At 47.0% G+C, this 25,532-nt stretch overlaps 1 protein-coding gene across 1 annotated transcript in view; it reads right to left on the bottom strand.

Annotated features, from left to right (window-relative positions):
• PRMT7 (protein arginine methyltransferase 7) overlaps window positions 1-25,532 on the bottom strand; it is a 479,021-nt gene that overhangs the window by 436,418 nt on the left and 17,071 nt on the right. The gene's annotated exons all lie outside the window — the stretch shown is intronic.

Consider the following 25,532-nt stretch of genomic DNA (forward strand, 5'->3'; position numbering starts at 1 on the left):
ACATTAATTTGCCTTTGTGGCACCCAGATCCAGTATCTACTGAGTAGTCTCTCCCTTCTGCAGGGGTTTTTATGTGGGTGTGGAAAGTTCTAGAAGCCAGGCACCCCTAGCCAATACTAGGTACCACATCACTCCAAACCAGGCCAGGCCCTCCTGAACAGCATTCTGGAACATTTCCACATGGCGACTTCAAGTGGTCTATGAAACCACCTTACCTGGGAGCCTCCACTCCATCCTTCACTGACACAGATGCCTGATCCCTTCCAACCAAAAATGTAAAGGGGAGCCCCTCATGGGTTTGGCTTAGAGGTTTGACCTTCCTCCTTTGATTCTGTGAGACTTGTAAGCCCAGGAGCTGTATGAGGTGTTAATTGGTAGATGTAGATTTCCTTCCCACCTCTTCCTTTCCCAAGAACCAGATCAAGCACTTTTAATGGCTCAATTGAATGGGGATGGCTTTGATCCTTCCTGCTGGCCAGCAAAGTAATTAACTATGGCCAGTGGGTGGACAAAGGGCTGCAATCTTATTATGAGTTAAACCAAGGAAATATGAACATCAAATTCAATTGTTCATATTTGGACTTAACATCCTTAAAAACACACATTTAAATAAAACATATGGACTAATTAAATACAATTACTCCATCCATACTAGTTCTTAAAATTCTCAGCACTTCTTCGCATTGTCTGAGCCTTAAGAGAAAGCACACTGGCTTAACCTATTTCTTACATGGAGCTTCATAAGCTTTGTCCCCTCAAAAAAGGTGTTAATTTTGATATTAATTCTTCATGCCGGGCACCCATTACTAAAACAGTATTTCTCGCCCCACCTTATGCAAAAAGTATTGGTGGGCAAGATCTCATGTCTGAGTTTAATATATAGCTGCTTCGCCATAGGGCATGCAATATTATTCAGCAATGGTTCAAATAATGGGATAGAATTTTAGTCCAAATGTCTGTCTGTCAGACTTCCCGATTGATAGTTACAGAGTTCCTCTTCCCATAGAAAAGTCTTACGTTTCTCTTTATAAACCAGCTTAGACACCCATTGGGCATCAGCAGGAGTCTCTCAAAGAGCGGCCAGATCCAAACTGTAAAGCATGTCTTTGACGTACACTAGCCATGGAATTCTCGTATAACCATTTGAGCACATTATTTTCTTAAGGGGTAGCCTATATGGGTGTAGCTCCTCAGTTAGTCACAATCTTCGCCAAAAGAACAGAGGTCTTTATTTAACTGCTGGTGATCAGGTACATACCTAAATCAATTAATTGAGGTAAATAAGGAGCATTCTGTGTAGGATCTAATAAAGATTGCATACATTTATTTACGGCCACCACTAGCCTAATATTCCTTACTTTTACTCAGAACTCAGATCCATATAGGGCTGTCCCTTTGCATTATATATTTCCCAGGCTGGTGAAAGAATTCTTGTTTTTGTTTTCTTGTATAATTTTTTAATTGCAATGGATTCCTGCTCTGGGTTTAATGGGCTCTTAATAACCTGCTTCATCCAAGCAGTGTTACTTATCAATCTAACACCTAGATAATCAAAATCTAGGACTTGCTCAAGTATTTCATTGTGCACTTGTATATGAACCTTTATAGATTTACCTGGGTTGAAAGAAAAAAAATGTTGTTTTAGTATTTAGCTCCAAGCCCCGTTCCATGGAAAATATTAAGAAACAATCAATCAAAGCCTGCAGCCCAGCAGGAGTTTGGAAATAAGAAGCGTGTCGTCTGCTAACAATAGTGCTGACACTCGTAAAGCTCCTATTTTTGGGCAACATTACCTGGGAAATCTACACATTTTTTGGGAGCATAAATGCCATATTGAGCAACTGTTCTTCATGTTGTGTCATTACTATTATTTCAAGAACCCTGCAGCTGTACAAACACTGGCTTTTTAGGCCAACCAGGGTAAAAGTCCATGAACTGTTTATTCTTGTTAGCTTTCCCTTTGTTTTCAAGAACTGAGGGATCAGGGAGATAAGAGGTAGATAAGAAAGTACAATAAACAGATGTAAAAACCACACCTTTCTCTTCAGGACGGTGAGAATGTGTTGATGCTATGATAGGGTTCCTGGTAGCGTTTGGCTTAGGCTAACTTGCAAAATCTATTATGTGCACACATGTCTCAGGTAAGTCAATGAAGTTCAAATGGTTTAAAAAGATTGCACCTGCTGCATCTGGCAGAGCATACTTGGAAGCTGACTGCTTTCTATCCCTCAAGCTTAAGCTTAAATAAATATACCGCCACAACTGTGTTTGATTGCTGTCTTTTATTAACAGACGCGATTACCTGATTTGTGCGTTCCAATTTGAGAATATATATAAATGCGAGCTCTGGCCAGGACGCAGCCCTATCAAACTCCCTTCTCTAATGCAATTCGGCTGGTCAGCTCATCCTTGCTGCCTCATTTCACTGGGGCATTACTGGTCTCATGTAGTCTTTTAAGAACATATAAAAAATTCCAGCAACTCCCATAGCACCCAGGACACCCTAGAGCTTGTAGGGTGAAATAAGATCAAAAGCTGACTAAAGATCAACAAATGCCACATACAGATGGCCCTTCTCCAATATCACAGCTTTCCAGTGTATTGCACACAGTCACAATATCTGGTTGATTGTGATCATTTTCACGAGACACCCTGCTTCTAAGTCTGATAGAATAATATTATCATCAGTCTACTCTATGAATTTCCCCAATATTTGTCAGCAGAAAAGCTTCTGGAGGCAATCAATCAGGCTAATTGGCCTGAAATTGTGGGGGGTCTTCTTGGGTGCCCTTTTTATAAATAAGCACAATCACATCTTCATGCCAAGATTTGGGTAACTCGCCACCCTTCAGAATACAATTTGTTAGCTTATTGAGGTATGGGCCCCAGACAAGGGGTTCAGAGGCGTACAGATCTTCCAGTATACAATAAGGCCTGGGGCCTTCGCAGAGACTATCCCATTAAGAGTGAAAAATAAATCAGTGATTGCCATCACTAATGGGCTTAGCATTTCATTTCGCCTAAGTAGATTCATATCCGAACACCTACAGGACAGCTAGTCGGCTTCCAGATATAAGCCTTCAAAGTGCTCGACCCAAGCTTGGGGCTGGACGTGGAAGTCAATTTTGGTAATTGAATGACAGCTTCCAGGGGCTACTATATTCAAAATATTTTGTTATCCACCACTCTGGGTTCAGCCGCCAAATCATGCCAAATCACGCCATACACTTCAGTCTCCCATTTGGACTGGCTATACTTTTTCCTGCAAAATATATTTGTTCCCAATCTTTAGCTTTTATATAGTTAATTAGGGCCACCTTAGTTATGCCAAACTGTTTGTTATACCATAGATGTTTGGTCTCTTTTTAGATAGTACTTTACACTTTCTCGTAAATGTTTAATAATTGAGCATGGCTTCATGGGCCTTCAGCGTGTATGTAACTCCTTCACCTTTTCTTCCCCTAGTTTTCATTTGCTCAATCGTCCCTGCAACTTTTTTATTTGAACATTCTTAAAGTGCCATAAGGAGTGTAGATATGATGAAAGGAACTGTGGATCTACACTCGGGATGCATGTTTACACTAGGACTGATATCTCACTGGAACCTGAAGGTCTAAATGGGGCTAAACTGTACTTGGGTGAATGTCCACTCACATTATAAGGCCTATCTCAGGTCATTACTAATCCTTGAAACGTTTTTTCTGAAACAGATTACCTTCCAGCAGATACCGGGAAGCACAGGGCTATAACCTTACATCCACAGCTTGTACACTTGCACACACAACCTCCTACAGTTATATCAAAATTGTGTGTCTCAAATATAACACCTTCCATGCACAAACAGCCCATGTACTAAATCACAATTCGCTGTGTTAACTTGTGATTATATAGCATTACTCTTTGCATGTAGTTACAAAGATTGTCAGTTAAAAAAAAGAGAGGAGATTGGCATGTGTGTCTTTCTACTCAAATAGAACAACAGATATATCTGCCTGTTAGTCAAAGAGCATCCCTGCCTGATACACAGCAAGGCATCTGACCAACTGCATCAGTTGTGGCATGGTGAACAAACACTCAAGAGCAGTGTTAAAACCAGTATTAATACTAAATAAAACAAAAGAGTGTACATAGAACATTGCCGCCTCACAGTAGTGTGCTGCTTGCACAGCACATCATTTGTCAATTAAAATACTAAAATTCCGCCCACAAAAAACTTGAAGGACATGCCCCTTTTGCTTAACAAGGGATTTGCAGACTTTGGCTTGAGATCCTATTATAGTATGGGAATTAATTAGGTCACCATAGTAAACACCTTCTGCTGTACAATTAATACGTCTTTACTGAATAAAAGAAACAAATGTTGTGGAGAGCCGGACAGCAAGCAACTGTTAGTTTGAAACCTCCCACCATAACATTTTTAGAATTCACAATGCGGTTCCAAAGTTCCGGAAGAGCTCTCAAAAAGTAGCTACCTAATTACATTCCCTTTTCCTATCATCAAAAACAATACACGATTTTCAGAATATACTAGATTATAAATATGCTTCATGTGAACACATAATCCTTAGTCCAAAACTGCCTTTTAATAATCCAAATTCACAGCATTTATCAGACCCACTCTAATAATCAGTTTCCTTTTCACTGTGCTAGAAACAACACACACCTCTGGACACAATACATTCTGGTGAACATCTTTATGACATTCCAGAAGCTAATACTGGCCTATTCAACCACATTTTATGCACTCTTCATACCACCAACGGAGCAGGGAATCTCCCAAAAACAATTTCTTACTCTACCTGCTTTAAAAAAACCTTCAAGATTTTTATCTATATTCTTATCACGCTTTTCAATATCCATCCCTCCTTTGGAGCTTGCTTCCAACTCTTCATTCACTGTACTCACCAACAACTAACTCTACTTAAGCCCTCAACTGAACTCTCTACACCTCAGCAGTTTATATAGTGTTTTACCCATTGCCAAACTAAGGGTTTTTCGATATGCCCACAACAACCTCTTCACACCAATCTCCGTTCACACCGCCATCACACAATGCCAGCTGTAACCCACCTTGGAGTACCCTGTTCCACCTTTATACCAACCCATTTCTTTTAGGATTTTACAACCAAGGCCTTTCTATGCCTAGTACCTAACCAATTCAAGAAATTTCTCACTATTCACCAAGTATCCACCACTGAACTCTGTAGCCCACTAGTAATTCAGGTGGCACATCTTCTCTGTCAAACAATTCCTCCAAAAACTCTATTATGTTAATCATTTACATACGTGACACACACCTCAGTTCCGAACACCGTGAAAAATAAATCAATAGAAACCTAAAGACACATCTACCCTTATCCTAAAATACGGAATGGACCCTCAATATCAAGAAGAATTTTCTACCATGTTATGCTGTGGATTCTGCGGGCAAATACGCCACAGTCTTCTATGATTAACTGATTCTAGGCAAACATGCAAAATGCTGACTTACCATATTCTCTAAATATTTATTCAACACCGGCCACCAGAAATAAGTTCTAACAACCCCTTGGTTTGCACTCATTCCACTGTGTCACTTGTGAGCCATTCCAAGATTATATACCTCAAACACTTGGGTGCCACCAATACATCTTTACTTCTCAATATTCTATCTTGCAGTAACCACCAGTTATTGAAAAGTCTACTCACCCACCACCTATGGTGGGTCAGATTTCATTAGAGTAAGCGTACTGGCTCGTTTTGGCAAGAGAGCGGAGGTTGGCAAAGGACAGGTGTTCTGTTCATTCAGAAAGTGAATAAGCAATAAAGAGGGCTTTAAATCGTGTTTCTATCTTGTCACATTTGCTGGGCGTTCTAAGACAGAGGTCAAGTGTCAGTTCATGTATTCTTACAAACTGCTGCATATTTCATACTCAATATTGATGCTTTCTGTTCTTTCTCTGACTGCAAAGTTAGAAAACTTTCTGAATTGAACTGTCTAGCAATTGGTGCTGGGTATAGGAAGTTTAAAATGAAAGGCTGTAGGAAGTCAGTTGTTTTTCTAACACACCACAATTGAATAGCTTGTAAAAGAACAGAAAAAATGTTTCAAAAATATATCAGCAGTTAGGAAAGCACATTGTTTTTTGTAATTCAGAACTGTGAAGGGAACGAAGATTTTAATAGGATCAAAACCAATCAGAAAACTTTACTTGCTGATGTGCAAATGATAATTATATATAATATATTACTAAATATTATGCTGAATCCCAATTTTCAATCATTAATCTTTATAAGCTCTATATAGTGTTATCAGTAAAACTTCTGCGGCCATTTCAATGGAAAATGTGCTGCCTGTAAATGACAGTGTGCTATATTTTTTTAAGTGAGAGTTTAAGAAACATTCGTCTCCCAGTCATGACAATGTTATTAGTCAACTAATAGGCAAATCGGGGTCTGACTCATGTTTATCCTATATGTGAGCTAGATTCTTTTAATACACGAAGCAAACATGTAGTCACATAAATCAAACAAAAGAGCTTTTTGTATATCAGGAATTTTAAAATCACATATTTTTGAACGTGCTCTCATATGTGATAAAAAAGGAAAAATTAAGCTCAGTGGAATAAAATATTTGCCCAGGATCACACAATTTTAGACTGGGTTATGGGTACAATTAGGTTGAGTGGACTATTAAAGTCACTAGATGTGCACGTTTGGTAAAAGTTTTATTATTTTTCAAGGCACCCTCCACAGCAACTTCTTCACACACTTTCGCCTTATCAGCCAGTACATTTTTAGGACATTTTGATTGTAAACATTGTATCACGTTGTTCGATACTGCATCTTCCTTGACAGATTTTACCCATTCATGAACTTGAAACGTACACCTCAGAGTCCCTTTTACTACCACACTCTCCTTGCCAAAGTCATCCTACTCAAACTTGGCCCCAATCACAATCCAGGGCATTAGTCAACTTTCTTTACATTACTCCAAGAACATTTATTTCTTTATTTATTTAGTGTTTTATAGAGCGCGAACTTGACCTGTTAAGGTATCAGAGCGCTTTACAAGGGTCATAGAGTTATACAAAGGTTAAGCATCATATAATATTTACATAGTGCAGGAAATATGAAGGAAAGAAGACAAATATGTACAGATTATATTTACAATTACAAAAGAAAAGGGCTCCAGGTATCTTGGGGGAAAAACTAGGTAGTCAGGAGAGAGGCCAAAGCCGGACGTTAGACAGGGTCTCTGTGTTGGTTGGTGGCAAAAGTTACCAAGGAATTTACCCATAAGGTAGGTTTTGGCTTCCTTCTTGAAGCGTGCTAGAGAAGTGATTCTTCTAACGGCGGATGGGAGAGAGTTCCATATTCTTGGTGCTGCCCTGGAGAAGGTTCGATTGTAAAACATTTTTTTTCAAAAAATGTGCAGGTTGGAGCAGGAGGTCGCTAGCGGACCGGGAGATTCTGCTTCCTCCAGAGATCACAAGTTTCTGTGCAAGATATGTTGGGGAGTTAGTGTATAGTGCCTTGTGCGTGATGCATGCCAGTTTCAGCTGTATCCTGGCCTCAAGAGGAAGCCAGTTCAGAGCTTTCAGGTGTGGAGTAATGTGGTCGAACTTCCTTGTGCCGGTAAGTAGTCTGGCGGGCGCGTTGAGGCATGCTTTCAAAGGTGCCAGGGAGGTCAAGGGTAACCCAGAGAGAGTGGAACAGCCATATTCCAGTCTAGAGATGACAAGTGCTTGGACTGCCATTTTTATGTCAGGGGCGTCAAGGAAGGGTTTCAGTTTCCTAAGGTAGCTCAGGTGGAACCTGGCTGATTTGGCCATCGAGTTGATGTGATCTTGTATGTTTAGATTGCAGTCCCGGGTTAGTCCCAGAGATTTGGCCGATTCTACGATGCTCGGTGGGCAGTTTCAGGCTGTGATGGAATTTATCCATAGCTGAAGCTCAGGATTGATCTTTGTAGGAGAGATTAAGAGAAATTCCATTTTCTTTGCGTGTAGTTAAAGATGATTGGAGGCAAGCCATTGGACAGTCCGTTTCAAGGCCTCATTCAAGGAGAGGATCTCCTCGAGAGAAGAGATTTTGGTGTAGATCTGGGCATCGTCAGCGTACATATTGTAGGAGATATTTGCAGCGCGTAGAACATCGGTAAGCGGTTCTAGATAAAGGTTGAACAGGGTGGGGGATAGGGTTTATCCTTGAGGGACTCCGACCGTGACCGGAGAGGAAGGAGACAGGTTACCATTAATTAGGAATCACTGTGATCGGTTTTGTAGGAAGGATCTTTTAACGAGCTGACCCTTGAGACCGCACTTAGGCTGTTCACCCAGTGCAAATCTGGCTCTCCTTCCGACCCAATCCCCGCCAAGATCATGGGTGACCTGGCCCCCTTACTGGCTAGACCCTTTCTTTCTATCTGGAATGCCTCCCTCTATCATGGCAAATTTCCGACTGCTTGGAAGGAGGCTCTGTTGGTCCCCATCCTGAAAAAGCTTGATGCTGATCCTGCAAAATTTAGCAATTATCGCCCCATTTCCCTCCTCCCCAAACCCGCAAAAATTCTGGAAAAGGCTGTGCAGCTACAATTGACAGAATACCTAGAAAACAATTCCTTACTGCGCGATTCTCAATCCGGATTTAGAGCGGGATTCATACCGAGACTGCTCTTTTGGAGGTATCCGAGAAGATCCGTGAGTGTGTGGATAGGGGCGAGGAGGCCATGTTGGTCCTCCTCGACCTATCCGCTGCTTTTGACACGGTTTCACATAAAATCCTACTAAATCGTCTAAGGCAGGTTGGAATTGGTGGCTCTGCATTATCCTGGATTGAGTCATTTCTTACGGGCAGATCTCAGAAGGTGGCGCTCAGGCCATTTAAATCAGAGGGTAAACCCCTGTTGTGTGGTGTTCGCAGGGCTCTGCCCTGAGCCCTCGGTTTTTTAATGTCTATCTTGCACCCTTGGCTGCAGTGGTGGAGTCCTGTGGGGTCAGAGTGGTCTCTTACGCTGATGATACTCAGCTGATATTCTCTTTTAGAGATCACTCTGACTCCACTTTTGCCAACTTCCGCCAATGTTTGGATAACATCTGTGCCTGGATGACCATCAACCACCTTAGGCTCAACACTGATAAGACAGAGGTCTTATTTTTTAACCAGAAAACTCTGATATCCCCCAGCCTGTGGTGGCCCACAGTGCTTAACCCCTCGCCTACTCCTGTTTAATCAGCACGCAACCTTGGTTTTCAGTTTGATGACTCACTTTCGTGTAAAGCGCAAATCAACAAGGTCACCTCAGCTTGCTTTGCGAAACTTCGCATGATTAAAAAGATCTTCCCGTACCTCCCCCTAGACGCCCGTAGAACCATCACTCAGGCCCTCATCACATCTCATCTACATTACGCCAACAGCTTGTACGCCGGTGCCCCTCAATATCTGATCGATCGTCTTCAGATCGTGCAGAATGCGGCGGCTAGACTGATTGGAAATATCCCCTATCGTCAGTCGGTTGCTTCTTACTGCAAAAAGCTACACTGGCTACCTATTGCAAGCCGCATTCAATTCAAGATCCTCACCCTCGCCTTTCGTGCTATCAATGGCCTTGGGCCTGGATACCTGAAAAAGCGAGTGGTAATATCTCAATCAGTCAGAACGCTGAGATCTAACAATTTTCGTCTCTTGATTGTACCACGCTTTCGACGATCCAGAATGGGCGGCAGAGGGTTTGGCGTAATGACTGCCAAACTATGGAACTGCCTCCCACTTGACCTCAGGTTCTGCCCGTCTGAATCCCTCTTCCGTAGTAAATTAAAAATGTGGCTGTTCTCCAGGTCATGAATTTAGTCCTGCACTTGTTTTGATCCTCTCCTGTATTCTTGAGCTTCTGTCTTAGCGCCGGGACACCCCTTCGGGGGTAGCTGCGCGCTGTATAAGCTACTTAAATAAATAAAAATAAATCTAAAATATTTTAGAACAGAGCCCCCTTTTGAGTGAGTTGGGAGTGAGCAGGCTTGGGTCAGGGTTTGATCAGCAAGGAGGTTTTTAATGCTGTTGACATGAGGACCCTTGGGGTCGTTCCAGTGTAGGTTAAAATCACCAAGGTAAATATCATTAACGTTGGAGAAAGTTTTAGCTGTGATGATTTCCATGAGGTGGTCAGTGGAGGAATCGTGGGGGGTGGTAGAAGATGTGTAGGTTACACAGATGGGTGGAGTTGCTGTAAATAAAGCGGGTGAGGTATTCGCAGGAGTCGTTGGTATCCGCTAAGAGCTCCGTGACAAGGAGGTTAGAGCGGTAGATGCAGGCGATGCCTCCTCCTTTCTTACTGGATTGGCTGTCCAGCCTTGTAATGTTATAGAATGGAGGGACTAAGAGGTCGAGGCATGGAGATGAGTATTCGTTAAGCCATGATTCAATAAGAATCTCTAAATCAAAATGATTGTTTAGAATGAGATCAGCAATATCTGCAGCGTGTATGACTGCAGATCGGCAGTTGATTAAGAGACCCGATAAGAGGGGTCGGAGGGAGGGTCGGGAGTCGGGGCAGACAAGTGTACCGGTGCTAGATTGATTTTACCCACACTTCTGTTACGAAGGGCAGCTGATCTGTTAGGGTTGATAGTGACTGTGCAAATTGTCTGTTCTGCAATCACCTCTAGTAGGCCTAGGGTAGCTGGGGCATGGTTGTAGTCCTGGAGGATGGCAAGAAATTCCTTTTCAGTGAGGTCAAGACGACTTGTGGGGTTCAGCCTGGGCTTGAGGTTAGCGAGGGACAGTTCGGCAAGGTGAAGGAGGTGCGTGAGATCCAGAATGGAGATATGGATGCTCAGAGTTAATTTGGCAGCTCTGGAGTACAGGGTTGCGGAATCCATATGAGAGGGAGGCACTAGCGGGCAGAGGAGCAATGATGCAGGAGGCTGTCTGTCAGTATGTCTAGCTGGTGGGGTGGAGGTGGTGGCTCGACCAGAGACGTAGGTCTTGGGCGGCGTACCAGTCTTGCAGACAGAGTGGGAAGCTAGCGGGGAAGGGACCAAAGGCCTGGGGATGATTCTGTTGGCAAGAACGGGAGACGTGCTGTAGGGGTTAGGATGGTCTGAGTTGGAAAGCCTTGGAGGGGTAGTTTGTGGGCTAGAAGGGCTATCTCCACCTGTATCGTGGGTCCTTGGAGGCGTACCAATCTCACAGGCAGAGGGAGGAGCTAGGGGGGGAGGAGACCATACTCTACTTTGACCTACTTCTGTAACCTAAATAACAATTAAGTGATACAAGCACTTGTTCGTTCAGCTTCATTTGTAGTAAAAAGGTTTATTAATGACTACTGCTCTGAAAGCATGGGAAAACCAGGTTTCACCAAACATATGGCTTAAGATATGTCTTCCCGCAAGAAAGCCAATAAATCTTTTTCAAATAAGCACAACTTTAACTTCGGTTCTTTCAGGGCCCTGGAAGCATAAGCCACAGTGACATACCCTACCTTTATTATTATTTTTTTTGCAAACTCTTACTCGTAATTACTTGCAACAGATATTATAGCCAAATGACCATGCATATCATATGGTGTCAAAGGAGGTGCTTGGCATATTTCACTCGAGATTCCCAAAATTACTTTCACAAGCTTCATATTACACAAATGTTTCCATATTCACTGTCTACGTATTAGTAACTTTTCAACAAATTTGAGAATAAACTTTGCATAATAAACTGCCAGACCAAGAAGCAAGCGTAACTGTTCCTATGTCTTTGAATGGAAGCATCTGTAAATTTCTTTACCAAACATTCCTTTTACCCAATTCCATTCTGGATGCCCCAATGATCAACTCTGCAAGTGTCCTGTTTACACTTTTCTCCCTTGATTTCAAGGCCACTCTCAATCCAGAGTCTCAAATTTGTTTTGATACTTGTCACAAATCAAAATGTGATCTTGGACGTGAGTTGCACTATCAACATCCTTGAATACCAGGTGTATTGCCCTGGGGGAATACTGCAGACATGCATGGTTTCTAAGTGATGAAAGGAGGTTGTGAGCTTGGAACTTTCCTCCATTGCTATTTGATATCATGCAGAGAACAGGCCTCAAGTGGAGCACATGGTTGCACCTTTCAAAGTTTGACATCTCTGTGTTTCGCAATCCACCCAATCTACCCAAATATTTACATAGAGAGCCATAAACATCCTAATCTTGCCCACAGATTCCTTGGCCACAGATATTGAGGTCAACCATTTTATGACCTCTTTGTTTACAATTAAGGTCTACTCTCAAAACAAATGGCACCAGCCACTCCAAATGCACCTTGTGAAATGTCCCTTCATATCACATAATCCTTTGCTTAAATTGTTTTTTAGCAGGCATATCTCATCACTAAATACTCCTGCATACCTTCTTTTCTACTTGTCATTTACTCCTTGATAGTCTATACTTCCCAAGCTTAACAACTACTCCGAATGACTGAGCTTGTGTTCTTTATTTATATCACTGGTTGCTGAGGTCTTCATTATAAACATACCCCATTTTTGTATACATATACCTTTGCACGTATACACCTCCCTCTAAAATCAATTTCAGCCTCAAAATTCCCAATAACATATAGTCTTTTTCCCTTCATATGCCAGTAATTTGAGGTCATATTCTTTAAATACATCAAGTTGATATTCATATAACTTATCCTCTCTGATCAGGTTATATCTTGCACCACAATCAGCCACAACTTTGACTGCATTTCCATTTAATCTCACAGAAAGGGGCATTTTGTTCCTCATCATCCCCACAAATCTGAAAGACTTATCCTTCATTAGCTGGCACAGCAATATTGTCATCCTCACCTTTTTTTAACCCTTTGCATTCACCAAACTCCTCCACTGCTCATCCTAACCACTTTGGCTCTACAAACCTTTTTACTGTTTTTGCACTATTTTCCACTCAAATAAATTATATTCTACCACAATGGGATTAGGAAAACAGCAGTAAATAGCAAAACACAAAATACAAAAGTAATGTTATAGTTAACCGCGGCTGGTTTGCGGCAATGCAGCTTGTGGGTCAGAATGAAGTAAAAAACTAATTAAGACGTGCTAGACAATTAACAACATGGTAGACCGGGACCGCAGATATGGGTATGAGACAAATAGATCAATGATTTGATTTGATTTGATTTATCAACTTATATAGCGCACGAATGCCCGAAGGCGTCTTGGCGCTTATGACAGCCAGCAGTCCCCTCTGAAACGGGACACCTAACAGACCGCAAATACAGCTCTTCCGACTTTTTGGGGCCAGTTGCCAGTTTCAGAACTGTGTGAAACATTGACATTCACATCTTTTCCACCAGCAAACCATTCAGTCATTTCACTAAGCCAGACGTCGATCCTTGAGCTCTCTGGGCATTTCCACTGAACCACTATGCGTCTCATATCCTGTGTTAGACCCAGTTCTGGGTCAATTGATATTATATATGTCTATTCTTGGAGCACAGAAACTAATATCTAATGAAAGAATTTACCCACTGTGCCCCTAAAACCCCTTAACCACTCCTATCCAGAAACACTGCCCGGCACTTCCAGTACATATAGAGGAAGTCAGCCCGGTTGATCCGTCCTCTTAGTCATTCTGCAGAGATATTAGAACATACTTTTATTTTTTAAAGAACAGTGAGCATGCAGTACATCCTGTGTAAGTATTAAAAAAGTACTAGAAATTACTTGTAGTCATTTATGCGTATACCAGTGTTTTGTTCACTATGCTGTCTGTGACAGGGACACTGCAATTTCTAGCATATTTGTCTCTAATATATAGCTCTTGTGGGGAGCATGGCCTGACAGCATGGCTGAACACTGGCTCGAAGGCCTGCTCCGGCAGCCCCCTAACTAATTCATAAGCATCATGGACCGATGGGTAAAAATGACTCTGCGATTCCCTGATGGCGAGAAGGGTACACTTGAAACTCCAACCCGAAAGCAGACTCCAACAAGAAGAGGGTGAGGACAGCCCAACAGTGGTTCCCCACTCCAGTGCTTACAAGCAAAGCGCCAGGAGTGTTCTAAGCAATGAAAAGCACAACTTTTGCAAGCTGACCAGATGGCAGCAGGGGCGGCAACCGGGAGCTGGACGAGGGCCTGGGCCAGCAGCACACCATCATAATCACACAGCGTGGAATGCGCCAGAGGAGGAGAATCATTAGCAGAAAGTGAGACCGGGGGGATTCTAAAAAAACGAGGTAGCAAGCAACAACCCTGGAAAGCAGAAGAGGGCCTCGGGATAAGCAGTCCCAGCATCTGAAGGTAAAGCGATATTGAGAGACCTGTGCCTTCCCTCTATAATTAGACAACAGTAAAATGATGGCCAAATTGCACACACCCCACTGATGACCCCAAACGTTATAAATAACCCTGAACGCATGCAGCCAGTAAGGAGTGGGCCAGGCCAGTACTCCAAGCCATCTGGGAGTTAAAAAGAGTCATCCATGGATGATTTGGGGACCAAGGAAAGGGGTCTGACAGACTAAGAAGTGGTAATGCAGGGGCAGTAGGTTCCTTGACTACAGGGATCAGGCAGGCACAGACGTCCTCCCTGGAGCAGACCAGTGAACACCCAACAGTATGGGAAGAGAGACAGACCCACCAGACCATCCAACAAAACACATAGACCAGTAGAGTGGAAGGCACAAGAAGCGACAAAACCAGAGAAGGCTTGGCCACGGAGACGATAATGGCAGATGCATGAGTTTGGAGCTCCTCACCGGCCCGCTATTCATCGGCTGAAGTCCCCAGTGCCCGGGATCCGGGAAGACCTCGAGACTGGTCTGGTGGTGCCAGGACGGTAAGGAGCTGGTTACGGCAGTTCCATCGGCTTCCGTGGCGACAAGGGTGAGTACGTGTTCTCAATGGCCGCCGAGCTGTGAGCACGCAAGATGGCGGCCCAGGACTGATCGGCGACCGCGAGTTGTGACTGCCTGGGCTTGTGCCCAGATTGAGGGATCGACGACAGCTGTCTGGTCTAGGCTGCAGAGTACAGCGGGAGCCCGGTGGAATATAGCGGTGGCGTTAGCGTCACAGTAAAGAAGACTAACACACCGCTCCACTGTTTCCAGAGGTGAGGGACGGGGCGGGGCATGAAGTCGGAGCCCGGGTGGAGGCTTCAGGGCCTGCGTGCGGGCTCAGCCATCGGCCCTTGCGGCGAGGGCGCACCAGTCGTCCCTTCTGTCAACAAGGGAGTGTGAGTGGTGCCACGCGCTGCATGAGGTGGCAGGGAGACACCGTTGGAGCCAGAAGGCTGACGTGGGGGAGCTGCTGAGAGGGCTGTGGCCTCCCTCGGGATGAGCACTACCTGAGGGATCTCCCCGGGACCTGGAATTGGGCCTGCAGTGCCTTGCCGGTGACACTGGGACTTGTCTGGCGGAAGAGCCGCCATTCTTGTGGACGACCTATGCCCTGGGATGAAGAGGGGGCCAGAGTCTGGCATGTCCGCTTCCATTGGGGCACGTTGGAGGAGGCCCGGACTTCATCGGGATTAACATGGAAGTGCAGTGGGCACAGTAACTTTGTGGTGTGGCTGAGACACAGGGGATTCGCTGCGCAGTCCCGAGTGACTTGATTGGGTGGATCGCCCTGAACCTTCGCAGGCCTCCCTGAGGAGCGCTTAGACAGCACAGGGATGTGTGCCCCGGTCCCCTGCACGAGTGGCTGATAGCTAATTGTCGCCAGGGACTCTCTGTAGATTGCTCTCATTTCCAGAGCGGTGGTGGCCTGGGTGAGAGCTAGGCCCTTGAGACTGGATAGCGACACGCATGACAGTGAGCCTTCCAACAGAGCGGCTATCTTGGGGGTTGAAGAGCTGGAGCCCTCCCAAGAGCCACAGGCCTGCACCATAGTTTGTAGATCGAAGCTGCAGAACTAATTGCTGGGTTGCCTTACCTCTCCAGTGAGATCCATTAGCCGGGTGAGCTTTCTGGAGCCAAACTTTAAAACTGGAGGTTGACAGGCTGGGGCTGCGCATGAATCAGAAGATAGTGCCCAAGAGCAATCGCAGACTGCTCCAGAGGACGCAATGCAGCAGCAGCTGGGCAAGATACTGGAGGCCATAGCGGACACGAAGGCCGCTCTACATCAAGACATCAGCAGGGTCACGGTGGGACTCGGCCTACTGCGAGAGGAACATAAGAAGCTCTCTGAGAGAGTGAATGAGAGAGTCCAGCATTACTGAAATAGCTCCCGCACAAAAGGCCTTCGAACAGCAGATGGGGTCCCTCACGGACAGGGTGAGTGTGCTGGAGCAACAGGGCGAAGATGTGGAGGGGCGCACTAGGCGGAATAACATTAGAGTCCTGGGCCTGACGGAACGAGCAGAGGGTGGCGACATGGTGTCCTACTTGGAGCAGTGGCTGAGAAGCGTGGTGGCACCCGAGGGACAGTCGACCTTCTATAATCTCGAAAGGGCCCACATAGTCCCGGCTAGGCTGCCGGTGCCGGGGCGTCCTCCGCGACCGGTGGTGGCTCGGTGATGACTCGGTTGCTCCATTTCCGGGACCGAGATGTACTCCTGCAGAAGGCACAGGCAGAGGGCCCCATCACCATTAATAATAGCAGTTTCCCTCTTCGTGGATCACACTCTGGAAGTGCAGAGAAGGCGGGCCTTGTTCATGGAGGTTAAGAAAGCACTGAGGGAGGAGGGCCTGCAGTACTTCCTGATGTTCCCAGCCCGACTTCAGATTATCCTGGATGGCGATACCCACTTTTGTGGCAGTCCGGAAGAGGCCTGGGATTGGATCAAGGCCTACAAGGGTGGGTCCCAAACCAGAGTTGAGAAATACAGAGGAGCTTGGGAAGTGCTCCAGAAGGCGCTCCCGCAGGGGAGCACCTAAGAAACCGAAATCATCACAAATCTAGAGGGAGAGGGCTGAAGCCCTGCAGGCGTTGGCGGCGCTCATGAGGGGAGGAAGCCCTTCCACAGAGGCGGAGGTCCATTCTTCGAAGGACACTGGGGACAACGATTCTGACACATCCCGTAGTGACAGGGTAAAGTTGCTGGTGGTGACTCAGAAGACGGCTGATGAAGTCATTTGAGGCTGCTTGAACATTGAGGCAATCCTAGCTCCTGGTGTGTTACCAAACTGTTGGTGGCGGCCCCCGATCTCGAGCGGACCTATTCCTTGAGGGGCCGGCGTACACCGGTCAGTTTGTGCGTCAGAACTAAGTCCCCACTGCGGGGAACGCCGCATGAAACCTTGACCTCGGGGCCAAGGCCAGCACACTCCCCAGCAGCTCCGCCACTCCGCCGCCAGGTTTGAGCCCATCCCCATGCAGGCTTCAATCCAGCTACCCGGCACTGCGCGCCAGGGCCGCCCGACTGCCTCTGCCGCCCGCTAAACCCCCAGTGCTCCCCCTTCTGTTCTTGACTATTTTTGATTTTCGTATTCTGTGTACTGTAATTCGCGTGTATTGCTGCGTTCTTTTGTGCTTACTGTATTTCTTTGCTAAGTTGCTGCCTTGTACCCTCATTTGTGTTTTTCCGCCCATTTTCCCGCCCCTGCGACCCGCCCCCCGACCCAGAGGCTCCCACCTCCCTGCATCTGTTACAGCCCCCCTCCCCTTCTTATGACGACCGATGTTCGGGCACGCCTAAGGCAAGCCCGTCTGCGTCCATCCGCGCTGGGACCGAGCCCAGCTCCAGACGCCAGCGAACGCCGAAACGTCAGACACGCTACAATGCCAGCACCCTCCACGCACTCAACGACGGACGATCACACACCTGCTTCCTGGCTGCCCCGAAGCACACCCAAGTACCCTTCTCCTGCTGGAACTGCAGCTTCACCAGCATCTAACCCGCAGATCCACCCACAGGGAAAGAACACAACCACCTCAGATGCATTCTTCTCAACACCCGCTCCGCCCGCAAACATGCGGTTGAACTCTCGGACCTACTCGACTCCACCTCCCTGGACGTTGCCTTCCCAACAGAGACCTGACTGAATCCCTCCTTGGCACCCGACATCGCCATAGTCATCGCGGACGGCTATAAGATCACCCGCAGGGACCGCACCAACGGAGGAGGTATCGCCATCATCCACAGAAACACTCTCAGAATCTCGACCAACACCGACGACACCCTCAGCACCGCTGAGCACCTGCACTTCCAGATCCACACCGACCCCAACACCACCCTCAGAGGAACCCTCGTCTACAACCTCCCGGGACCACGAGCACAGTTCAGCGACTCCATCGCCGACCTCATCAGTACACACGCCCTCGCCTTCACGGACTACATCCTCCTCAGGGACCTGAACTTCCACCTCGAGAACAACGACACCAACTCCACCATCCTGATCGTCAACCTCGGACATAGGCAAATCGTCACAACACCCACCCACTCTGCCGGCCACACGATTGACCCCATCTTCTCCGCAAGCTCCCACGTCACCTTCAAACATACCACTGAATTCCACTGGACCGACCATCGCTGCATCCACTTCACCTTCCGGAAACCCACCTTACAGGTCTGCTGGAGAAAAGTCACTGAAGACCAGCTAACCACCGCCCTCGCCCTGAACCCACCCGTGGACCGCACCGACCCAGATACTGCTGCCCGCAACCTCAGACAATGGATCAACGACTGCGCCGACACCTTAGCCCCATTCAAGAAACCCTCCAACAGACACACCAGCAAGAAAGCCAGCTGGTTCACCGAGGACCTCCAGGCCTCCAAGCAAACATGTTGAAAGCTGAAGAAGAAATGGCACAGAGAACAGACACCAGACAGCTACACAACCCACAAGAACGCTACCCGCAGACACCATCACTTCATCGGAGCTGCCAAAAGGGCCTCATTCAGACCTATTCAACAACGCACACAACAGCAAAGAGCTCTTCAACATTGTAAAGGAACTCTCCAACCCCAGCTCCAACACCAACGACATCCCACCCTCGCAAGCCCTCTGCGACTCCCTCGCCACCTTCTTTCATCGCAAGATCGCAGACATCCACGACAGCTTCAATGCCACGACGACCCCGACAACCACCGAGACCCCCGGCCCCACGGCCACCATCCGCACCAACCCCCTGCCCTCCTGGACCAACATCAACGAGACCATCAAAATCATGAACACAATCCACTCCGGATCTCCCTCAGACCCATGCCCACACCACATCTTCAACACAGCCAGCACCACCATCGCACCCCACCTCTGGAAAGCCATCAACATCTCCTTCGAGACAGCGACCTTCCCGGAGAGTTGGAAGCACGCCGAGATCAACGCCTTACCCAAGAAACCCTAGGCTAACCCCAAAGACCTAAAGAACTTCCGGCCCATCTCCTTGCTCCCGTTCTCGGCGAAGGTCACTGAGAAGACCGTCAACAGACAACTGACCCGATACCTCGAGGAGAACAGAACCTAGACCCGTCCCAGTCCGGGTTCCGAAGCAACCACAGCTCCGAAACAGCCCTCATCGCTGCCACCGATGACATCAGGGCCCTGCTGAACAACAGAGAAACTGCGGCCCTCATCCTCCTAGACCCATCAGCCGCCTTTGACACCGTCCGCCACCACACCCTACGCACACACTTCCAGGACGCTGGGATCCGAGACAAGGCTCTGGAAAGGACCACCTCCTTCCTCTCCGGCAGAACCCAGAGCATCCGCCTCCCCCTTTCCGCTCCGAAGCCACCGAGATAATCTGCGGAGTACCCCAGCCCAACATTGTTCAATATCTACATGGCCCACTCGCCCGACTGCACAACCTCAACATCATCTCCTACGCCGACGACACCCAGCTGATCCTCTCCCTCACCCAGGCCACCCTCACCACCAAAACTAACCTCCACGAAGGAATGAAAGCCATCGCCGAATGAAGAACAGCCGACTGAAGCTAAACTCGGACAAAATTGAGGTCCTCATCCTCAGCTCCACCCCATCAGCTTGGGACGACTCCTGGTGGCCGACCGCACTGGGAACAGCTCCAACACCCACCGACCACGCACGCAACCTGGGGTTCATCCTCGACTCTACTCTCTCCATGACTATACAGGTCAACGCCATCTCATCCTCCTGCTTCAACACCCTCCGCATGCTTCGCAAGATCTACAGGTGGATCCCCACCGACACAAGAAGAACGGTCACCCAGGCCCTCGTCAGCAGCAGGTTGGACTACGGGAACGCCCTCTATGCAGGAAACTCAAACAAGCTCCTGAAGCCACTTAAACGCATTCAAAACGCCTCTGCTCGCCTGATCCTCGACATTCCCCGCCGCCGCCACATCACACCCTACCTGGGAGACCTGCACTGGCTCCTCATCAACAAAAGGATCACCTTCAAGCTTCTCACCCACGCACACAAGGCAATCCACAACACAGGACCAGCATACCTCAACAGACGACTCAGCTTCTACACCCCCAACCACCAGCTCCGCTCCTCCGACCTCGCCCTCGCCACTGTCCCCCGCATCTGAAGAGCGACCTCCGGAAGCAGATCGTTCTCACACCTCGCCGCCAAAACCTGGAACACCCTCCCCATCCTCCTACGGCAGACCCAGGACTTGCTGACCTTCAGGCGACTCCTCAAAACCTGGCTGTTCGAGCAGTAGGAGCATTGCCCCCCCACCCCCACCACCCCAGCGCCTTGAGACCCTCACGGGTAAGTAGTGCGCATTACAAATGTTCTGATTAATTGATTGATTTATCTGTTCCCCCACCCAGTGCCTTACTGGGTTAGGGCCTCATTAAGGGCTATGTTTCACATGCTGTTTGGGCGACTGACCATTGTCAGGCTGACCTGGGGTTGGGGAGTTGTTCAACATGGGGGTTCATTTGTTGGAATTTTGTGTTTTATTGTTTGCAGAGGAGGGCGGCTGGGTGTAAAGGTGGGAGTGAAGGGGTCTATCTCATGTTGATGTGAGCAGTGTTTCTACAGACATGGCAAGTACACCTAACACTGTGCGGTTCCTAAAATGGAACATTCGAGGTATGGGAACAATGGGCAAACGCCATAACATTTATTCCTATTTGCGGCACAGGGGCGTGCACATTGCATTCCTCCAAGAGACTAATCTTAAGAGGGAATAGGCCGGGAAGTTGAAGAGAAGGTGTAGGGGGTCAGACCTTTGCGACCACCTTCTCGGGTTTAGCCAGGGAGGGGCATTGATCTGGGTGAAACCTAGGGTCCACTTAGCCCTAGAACACTCTTGGCTTGACACAGAGGGGCGTTATGCCCTGCTCACGGGTAAATTAGTGGGGCAGGAGGTGACGCTAGGCAATGTATACCGACCAAATCAGGACCAGGTCTGCTTCTTGGAGTCTTTCTCCACCTCCCTGGCTCATTGTTTGAATGGTCACCTAATCTTGAGGGACGGCTTTAACTGTGTTGCAGATATTGCAGTTGACCGTTCCCACCCTCCCCTACTGGGGACTCAGCCGCACCATAAGGAATTGGCTTTCCGTACCTGGATATCCAACTGGGGCCTTGAGGATACCTGGAGACTGCAACATACTGGGGACAGGGAGTACTCCATCTTTTCGCCGGTTCACCAAGTACATACTAGGCTGGATACATTCCTTTGCTCCCTGCCCTTTAATTGATCCAATTTCCATTCCGAAAACCTGGGGCGTACTTTGGCGGACCATAGCCCATTATTAATGTCATATCAACCACCGGGGCGGCGTCCTCCGATCCCCACATGGAAATTGAACCCGTTGCTGCTTGCACTCAAATATACATACTTTCTCATTAATGCTAACATAGCCTCCTCACCTCATGTGGAATGGGAAGCATTTAAGGTGGTTGTATGGGGCCACTGTATGCATCAGGTGTGCAGGGCTCATAAGGAGCCTCGCCAGGAACTCTTGGACTTGGAGGGGACTGATGTGGCATGGGTGACACTTCAGGAAACACGTGCACGTTATGATGACGTGCTAGGAAGGCCGAGGTGCTACAACTACAAGGATTACCTGGATAGAGTGCAAAGGGAGAAGGGGAAGGCGGGTCAACTGTTGGTGAGGCTAATCAAACCTGACCTGGGGGAGTGCCCATTACACAACTTAGCTTGAACTCGGGGACGTGGTGCACGACCTGGACGCAATTAATGATTCCTGCTTGACGTATTACAAACGGTTGTATGAGGCTCCTGCCGCGGCCCCCTTGTCGGATATACAACGCTTTTTGGGCCCTCTGCAGCTCCGTTTTCTGGAAGCTGAAGCACAGGAGGAGCTGGGGGACCCGATCACCTTGCAGGAAGTTAGGGTCGCCATTGCAGCGCTGGCGCCTGGTAAGACGCTGGGGCCTTCCGGACGAATTTTATCAGCACTTTGCTGACACGCTAGCCCCGCATCTTGTCACGTTATTTGCAGAGGCGTATGACGGGGGAGGGGGTTGCCTGGCTCCACCCAGACGGCGCTCGTGATCCCTGTCCCAAAGTCCAAGAGGCTGGGTGCTGGAGTTGTAGCAGGAATCCATGGCAAGGGTCACATCTGGTGGCTTGATTTTAGATAGATAAAGCATAGAGAGGGGCACCAGGCAAGGATGTCCCCTATCATCATTATTGTTTTTTGCCCCAGAACTTGAACCGCTGGTGGTCTGGCTGAGAGTGATAATGCAGCCCTGGGGAATCGCAACTACATTTAGTGTCAATGTCTGCAGATGGCATGTTAGCTTACTTAACCGGCCATAAGGACTTGGTCACCCTTCTCCTGCATGAACTATACAATTTTACGGAAGCCTCGGGACTGGTATTAAGAGGAATAAAAGTGTTCTCTGTCGGCTGACTGCCTTGGTAGAGAAAACCACAGAGAAGCTGCCCAGGACAGGAATACAATGGGAGCTGCTAGGATTCCAAAACCCGTGGATTTGGGTGGCTCGCAGGGCAGAACTGCAAAATTAACATTACATGGGAAGGGTAATGCACAGGCTAAAAGCATTAATCTACTCCTGATATTCCATCCCACTCTGCCTGCATTATAGAAATAGTAGCTGCGGCCAAAATGGTGCTACTCTCACGTTGCCTGTAGATGCTATTAAACACTATGAGCCCAATCCCTGATCAACATTTACAGAAATAATCAGTCTTCTGATCTCGCTGGTGTGGGCTGGAAAAAGGAAGAAAGTCCAGCTTGACGTCTTAAAATTGTAAAGGGAGTGGAGAGGGCTCGGCTTGCCAGACCTTGCACTCTATTATATAGCTACACGGCTCCAACACACAGCAAAGTGCTGTGAAGAAGGAGAGACTTAAGGAAAACGTTGCTCAAGAGCCTAGAGAGGAGGGGACACTGCCAATCTGTCTAATGATGGGCAGGAACCAACTGTATTGAGCAGCAGGTTGCAACCGCATGGGAGACCATGGTCAAAAGAGTCCACCATTCAGTAGATCGCTGCAGATAGGGTGGTTGCAGAAATTTCGAAAAATATGTAAATATGTCATTAACAGCCTGGAGGGAGGGAAAATGCCAAAGGAAGGGAGACCTGTAAGTGGGGGCAGGTTTATAACTGTAGAGGAAGCCCTGAAGTCATTTGTGGATTGACCTGGACAGTTCCTCTAGTTCGCCAAGCTAACCCAAACAGTCAGGGGAATATGAACAAGGGCAGCGTTTCAATACCCAGTAAATAACAGGTAGACTAAAGGCTGGACAAACACAGGAAAAGGAGAATGACAAGGTCATGAGGAGGGATTTATAATAAGATATTGTAGTTGTTAAGTAACCAGGAGAAAGCGAGAAAAACAATTTGCACAACAGATAACTACTATGAAAGACCAAACATGACATTTAACAAATTGTGTGTACTAGTTAATTGTAGGGAAAACAAGTTATTGCAATGTTTTACTACTGGAAAACATAAATATAAATCTGAAAGGAAAAAAAAGACACTCCTGTCTTAGAAGTTCACAGCAGAGTGTCCTATAAATAGATTAAATGAAGGGGCAATGCTTCATTAAGGTGATAAGTGAATTCTGCCGGTCTTAACAGGAAGCACTAACATGTCAGGAGATGCCTCCTTGCTCTCTGTCTACAACTCAGACAGTAAGACACTAAATGCAGTCTCTTAGAACGTGGCACAATAATTATCACCATTGCAGGGAAGACATCGGAGTACACAGCCCCAGAGAAAAAATTATTGGACTCAATGGACAAGACTTAAAAGGAAACCCCATCTTCCTATTCCCCAAATCACAGAGACTGAGCTCTCCGATCACCCAAAAGGCACCACAACCCTTACAAGGTTGCAGGAGACAATGAGCGGCAAGGGCTGAGAAACATGGACAAGGAAGCTTGCACCACATCTTTTATGCATTAAGTAAAGGTAGGGGCAAATCTAGGTTACTGTTAAAGGAATCACAGACCACTGATGGCTATTCCGCAGTCCCTGCTTCCCGAACCTTGATTAATCTTTGCCACCAAGGAAGGATCGGATGCCTAACCCTCCTCAGAGTATAAGCTGACAGAATCCCATATAATTGCTCCTGGTTGCATCTGATGGATAGATCTCTGGGAATTGCTTGGGTTCAATACAACTGAAAGATCTATTTGATTCCCTTACTCTTTTGGGCTCACAATCTTATGTCTTGTGACACACTCCTGTACCTTTTCTCAGTGCCTCACACTCAAGGGGATATGTTAAAAAGGAAAAAGGAGTAGACCCCCCTGGCACACACCTTATTGCTCATCTAGGGCAATTCTGGCATATATATTAGAGCATCTGGTGTGCACTGGCCATGCTGGGAGCAGAAAGGAATTGCCCACCTAAAGCAGCTTATCGCAACTAGCGCAATCAAAGCTTGTGATGCCTTATGAGCGGAATTATCAATACCAGAAACATTCCATTGGCATACCCTTCAATTAACTTACTGCCTACATGGAGGCGGTCATGCAACACTAGTGGAATGATCTATCTTAGCTACATTAGGAAAGAGAGAAACGTAGCATCAGGATTACACAATGTTGTGATTGACCACCTCTTCTCTAGACAGACAGTGTCAAATACCAGATGGTTCTGGCAGATGGCTCTGAATAGGGCTTACTGAGAGGAGGAATGTTTGTCCCTATCAGAAACCCAAAATAAATCTTAGGGAAGTAAAGTTTATTTATTTTTTTACTTCAATGTGTTCCACGACTGCTACTGGTCCACCTTGTAAATTGTGCAGGGCACCCTTTCTACCTCACTCAAACTTCTAGAGCTACAATACACAACGATGCAACCTGCTTCACGTCCTCTGGCACTGCTCTAGACGGACTCAGTATTGGGCCAGGACATGGTGAGGATCCCTATATGACATGACGGGTATAACAAATTACAAATGTTTTTGGCAATATTCCTGAGAGTACCCAATTTGTGCATCTTATGCCACTTTAGATCTCAGTTGGTCCCCACAATATCCGTTTGGCTTGCTGAGTGTACATGGGTTGCTACTTATGAGTGGGAAGTGCACAAACTCCATGACCAAGTGGCTACATTTGTCAGTGTCTGGTAAGCTTTCTTGACTGTTGCCAGTACCTTAAATAACCACTGGGTATCACAACATTTGACACCCCCACCACATTACCTTTCCCTTGAGACTAAATGGCAGGTAACACT

The sequence above is a fragment of the Lissotriton vulgaris genome, chromosome 12, assembly GCF_964263255.1.
Source record: "Lissotriton vulgaris chromosome 12, aLisVul1.2, whole genome shotgun sequence".
NCBI classification, from domain to species: domain Eukaryota; kingdom Metazoa; phylum Chordata; class Amphibia; order Caudata; family Salamandridae; genus Lissotriton; species Lissotriton vulgaris.